The 6,191-nt window shown below is 42.9% G+C and overlaps 1 protein-coding gene across 1 annotated transcript in view; it reads right to left on the bottom strand.

Moving 5' to 3' along the window:
- Window positions 1–6,191, bottom strand: part of LRRC20 (leucine rich repeat containing 20) — a 586,357-nt gene that overhangs the window by 573,929 nt on the left and 6,237 nt on the right. The gene's annotated exons all lie outside the window — the stretch shown is intronic.

The raw sequence follows: 6,191 nt of genomic DNA on the forward strand, positions 1-6,191 counted from the left end.
AAAAACATTTATTTAAACTTATTCACTTTTTTAGTCTATTAATAGTAACTTATATTATATACTGTAGTGATGGCTTTCAACAACTGTACTATCTATGGTTGATGGTTTTGAACCATCATAAAGAAAAGACCATAAACAGCCAATGTTCCTTTAACATTAGGGATGATACCAATGAGTAAAAAGAAAACCACCTGTCGTAGGCCTTAAGCAGCCCGAGCGGGCGTGCGTTGTGGGCTTAAATAGCACAGATCACATCACATTGCATGCGTTGCGATGTGAACGAAGTACAAAAAGTATGTGCAAGCACATACTTTTTTTACTGTGCGATGAGGTGTGCGGCAGCGCGCACCTCAAAGCACACATCGGCTCAGCACGCTTAGCAGCGTGTATGGGCAGCTATAGACCTGGGGTAGCCAACCCTAGTCCTCGAGAGCTACCAACAGTGCATGTTTTGCAGGTCTCGTCACAGAATCATAAGTGAGCTAATTAGCTCCATCTGTGTATCTTTTAAAATGTGTCAGTGATTAATGAGTGCAGCTGTGCAGCAGCTAGGTTGTCTGGAAAATGTGAACTGTTGGTAGCTCTCGAGGGCTAGGGTTGGCTACCACTGCCATAGACCATCAAAGTTTGTAAACCATAAATGGTCTCTGGTCAGATATACTATAATAGGTGAAACAGTGAAAGTTGTAGGTTTTTTTAAGATGTGACTACACATTCATTTATTTTCTATTGAAGTATGTTCATTTTAGGTAGTATTGCAATGTTTTTCTTTCTTTTTTTCAAAATCAATGTCTTTAGAAAATCATGTGGAAATTGCAGGTTCCACAGCATTTATGCGACTATTTAAAAGCCTACACTCAAGAGAGATCACAGATATATTTTGTGTTCAGCTGGGTACACACTATGCAATAAGCTCAGGCAACAATATTGTTAAAGATTTTATTTGAACACTCCAGAGCTATAGAATGAACGATATAGTTTATACACACTGAATGATTTGACATACAATAAAGATATTATGGGGCAGATGTATTAAGCCTTAACAAGAGATAAATGCAAATGTGATAAGGAGAGATAAACGTCCAGCCAATCAGCTCCTTACTGACTTTTTTCAAACACAGCCTGTAACATGGCAGTTAGCTGTTGATTGGCTGGACATTTATCTCTCCTTATCGCACTTGCATTTATCTCTTGTTAAGGCTTAATACATCTGCCCCATTGTTTGCTGTACTGCAGTCCATCTTGTTTTATGAAAAAAGTATCTTTATCACTTGTACTAGGCAAAATTTTACAAAGTTTGGGGGGGGGGGGGGATTGTCATGCATCCTTAACAAAATAATAGGTACACACTAGAGAATATGCATGATAATATCGTGAACGATATTGTTATCACTACTACAGATTGGCCCACATGTCATCCACAGTGCCATACGGAGGGAAAATTACAAGACAAAACATGATGGCACAGTACAATACAGTAAGTAGTACAGTATACAATTAACACTATAGCCGGTATTCAATCCCAGCCGAAATTTTCACCAGGCGAAAAAACATCCGAGATTCGACTATTCTGTATTAAATCACGGCCCAATGGCATGGGCGAAAATTCACCAAAACCATGTCAATTTGTGGCAATTTTGCCAGAACACACGTTTTTGACCAATGCTAGAATTTTCACCCAGGCAAGAGATCAGCACTGGGATTGAATAAGCGAATCAAATTCGCCCCCAAAAAGGGCGAAAATGTATGTTTTTACCCCCGGTGAAAATTTAGCCTGGGATTGAATATGGGTCGTTAACTCTCAATTCAGCTAACAATGCAGCTGGTGCAGGGAAAACCAGTACCCGAGGGCTAGAGCAGTAATTTCCAAATGTTTTAAAATCACGGCGCCCAATAGTATTTTTTACATTTTTTCACGGCAACCATTTGACAAAAGTTTCTTATTGAAAAATGTAGCAAAAATTATTAAAGTTTTAAAAAAAACCTGTGCTTACACTTTCAGACAGAGAAACCCCCAAAACACGAGTGTTTACCGGATGCAAAAAACCTGTGTTAAGACTCAGCTAAAAGCTCTGACCCCTTTCACACAGAAAACCCGGGAATTTCCTATGTCGACCCCTTTCACACAGAAACCTGATTAATGGAGAGGTGAGGTGAAAGGGGGCGTGAGAGGGAATGAGGTGATGGGGGCAAGATAGCATGATGGAGCAGGGTGATGGTGGGTGAGGTGGTGACACGGGGAGTGGTTTTAGACCCGGGTTCACCTTTCAGACAGAAAAAAAAACGGGTCTACCCTCCTGGACCAGGGTAATTCCCGGGTTCTGTTTTCTGTCTGAAAGGGGTAGTCATCCTTAAGTTCAGTTATACCCCGTTCTCACTGCAGGCAAATTTCCGGGGCTAGCATGTCGACCCGGAATTTTGCCTTTTAACACAGTTTTTTTTTTGCAGTGTGAATGGGTCGCATACCCGGATCTCATACACGGGTTGACCTGTTCTCATTTCATAAAAACCCGTGTTAAAAGGCAAATTACCAGGTAGAACTTCTTCACCCAGGAATTTGCCTTGCGGTGAGAACGGGGGTCCGTCCCTGCTGTCCCCAACATTTTAATGCCGGGTAAAAGCTGTGTATTTCTCACTCGCAGTGAGAACACGGTATTAATAGTGGACGGGGTTGCAATTGTTTGTCCATAGTTTATGATTAAAAACCACTGTTTTGTCTGTAACATCTAACTTTATTTGGTCCTGGACCTCTAACTCGTGGTATTCCTGCAAGTACCCTACAGCACCTAGGGCCTGTTTTACACCTGTTCCCTAGGCTGTGTATACGCGCAGCCTAGATAACAGGTCAACGCAACCCTGCCGAATGACAGTTAGCATGCAAAGGGACGTGTACGAAAACACATCCCCTTGCATTAGGCTGAAGGGGAGAGAAATCATTTGATGGTCATCAAATGATTTCTCTCCCCTTTGGTAATAAAAGTCAGTGTAAACTGACTTTTATTCACTCCACAGATCACGAAAAGGGGGCGGGTGCTGACGTCATATGACATCAGCCGCCTGCCCTGAGCAGACAGCAACACATCTGCCATCCCAGGGAAACGCCCAGCATTTTTATAGGGGCACCCATAAAATGCTGAGCGTTCCCCTGCTGCCATCACCTGCCCCCCCCTCTATGAGAGTTTGCTCCAGGGTTTGCGCATGCACAGACCCAGAGAAGGGGCTGAATTGGGACCCGACCGAACAGGTCTGAATTAGCCCCCTAGTTTGGGAAACAGTGGGCTAGACCAGGCATGTCTAACGTTGGCCCTCCAGATGTTTTTAAACTACACATCCAAGCATGCTTTGCAATAGTTTTAGCATTCTCTAATAGCAAAACTGTTACAAAGCATGCTGGGATGTGTAGTTTCACAACATCTGGAGGGCCAACGTTGGACATGTCTGGGCTAGACCATAGCAGGTTTAAAGCAACTGCAAGAGGCGTGGGGAAAAAAAAGACAAAAATGTGGTGGAGTTCATGCAGAGAGCTCAAGGGTGGATGAGTGTAGATCAGGCATGTCCAACGTTGGCCATCCTGATGTTGTGAAGCTACACATCCCAGTATGCTATGCCACAGTTTTGCTATTAGAGAATGCTAAAACTATTGCAAAGCATGATGGGATGTGTAGTTTCACAACATCTGGAGGGGCCAACATTGGACATGCCTGGTGTAGATGAAGAACATGATGAAACAGGAGGGAGGAGGACTAAATACACTTAAGGGACGATTGTAGCCTATCGACTGCAGAATCACTTAAAAGGAATCTGCAGATCCCTTTTCAGTAGCTCCATGTACCTAGAAAGTGATTTCTCACTGAAAGACTACCCATTGTCCCCGTAATTCACTGGGACAGTCTGTTTCAAAAGCATGGTCTTAGAAAGCATTAAATAGCTCTGGTATATCAGACTGAATCAATGCAAAACAGATAAATAATGAATAGGTAACTCAGTTGTAATAGGTAACTCAAACATTGTTTCTGACACCTGGTGTTTCCTACACCAACCCTTCTAATAGCACCTGGTACAAGGTCTCCTCCACTCTCAGTTTCACACCACTTGCGTAAATACCTGTGTGCTGCCTCTACAATGCTACAGGCAGAACAGGGCAAAACTACAAAGCCATAGTTCAGTGGTTCCCAAATGTTTTTGAATCACTGCACCCTAGAAAAAAATATTACATTAAGTAAATTGTTTTTATATTTTATCCTTAGATTCAGTTATGTGGTGAGGGACAGGATTCACTTTGGTTTGTCCACATATTATATGATTGGCCCCTTCTGATTGGGCTTGAATTTGGCCCAGAATGGGAGAAAAAGTAGGAGAGGCAAGACAAACATGATTGAAGCAAAGACATATCAGATTGAACAGCAGTTAGATAACAAAGGGGAGCATCATGTGTATATTACCACTTTCAGATCGCAATGCCGGGTACAACTTGGCTACGACACTTTTACACTAAACCTTGGTCACCCATTATATATCGGGCATCCCGGGTTTAACCCTTCTTATAACATGGGTTGAATTGGTGGGTTGATCTACCTGGGTTAATAGGTGTTGTGCTTTCACACCGCACCTCGACAAGGGTGGACCCGGCAATTACCAGGGTTATTTTTGCAATCTGAAAGGGGTATAAGGGGCACTACATCTGTGTGGCATAACATGTATAATGATATCTACTGCTGTGGGTGTAACCTGAATAAGGTGCTCTACTGTGAGCTCTACCCTGGCATAATGTGAATAAGGGACACTATCGTGCTGTGTAATGTAATGATTGGACTGTGTGGCATGATTTGAATTGGAGTACTCTAGTGTGGCCATGTCCCTTTTTTGTGAGACCAAACCCCTTTCCGCTGGAAAGAGGGCACAACCAAATTATCAACATATATAATATAGACCAGCGGTCCTCAAGACACACCAACACTCCAAGTTTTATGGCTATCCTTGTTTATTCACAGATGGAATAATCAAGCTGCCTGAGTAACAAATCAAGTCACATGCAGGGATAGGAATAAAACCTGGACTCGGTGTGTCTTGATGATCGCGATTGAAGGAGGTCCACTGATGTAGATGGTGGAGACATGTTATTGCATGGTTGTGTACCTGACCCTCTCCTTCAGGGAGAAAATGTTCTGTTCCTGGACTTCCCTGGTAATGTATTAAAACACCTTTCTTATCAATTACCTAGCTCCCCACAGGTGATGGCAATCATACATTACCAGGGAAGTCCAGGGACAGAGCATTTTCTCCCTGAAGGATAGGGTCAGGTAGGCAACCATGTGTTATAGACATGTTAGATTGTTGACATATCCATACCTCCCAACTTCAGTATCTATAGAAATCGGGACCTGCCGCACAGGGTGGGTGTTGCCTAGGGTTACCACCTAGTCCCTTTAATTCCGGACACATATATGAATTACACAGGTTCTGTGGCTGGCTGACTTCAAGACTCCACTTCACCTGATTTTAAACTGCCACAGAACCTGTGTAATTAACATGTGTCCGGAATTAAAGGGACTAGGTGGTAACCCTAGTGTTGCCTCAGAACGAGGGCGTGCTCTGCCACCACCACAACCCGTTTTTTCATTTATAAGGCTGTGCCCAGCACAGCCCTGACTCCCCTCTTGTTAGATGCTACATCTATTCAGTGATCAGGACACAGAGCATAGCTTCGCCCTGACACCAGTGAAGCCCAGGCCCCAGGTTCACATTGGCCAAAAGGCCAATCAAAGAAAATAGAAGACCGTTGATAGTTAAAACCATTGATGGTTATCCATAACGTTTGTACTATCACCATCGATGGCAATCACAATGATGGCCACCACTAATCATTCCTGGTAGACCAGCAGTCACTTACATGCTGCTGACAGGTATGGATGATAGGGTCAATAGGTTGACCACTATTGGTGGACACATGAAAAGGGTTGACATATCTTATAATGACATGGTCAAAAGGTCAACACCAGCAATAAGAAAAAGTTCGACATGAAGGTCAGCATGAGTTTTTCATGTTTTTTTTGTCTGATCACATAGGTCGATATGGACACCATATTTATTTACTGCAGGCACTGTGCTTTGCAACGCTGGGTACACTATTTTAATCTAACCCTATGTCCACATAGTAAGCTGAGAAAAAACACTTAAAAAAAACAAAAACG

The sequence above is a fragment of the Crinia signifera genome, chromosome 6 (assembly GCF_055691185.1).
Source record: "Crinia signifera chromosome 6, ASM5569118v1, whole genome shotgun sequence".
NCBI lineage: Eukaryota > Metazoa > Chordata > Amphibia > Anura > Myobatrachidae > Crinia > Crinia signifera.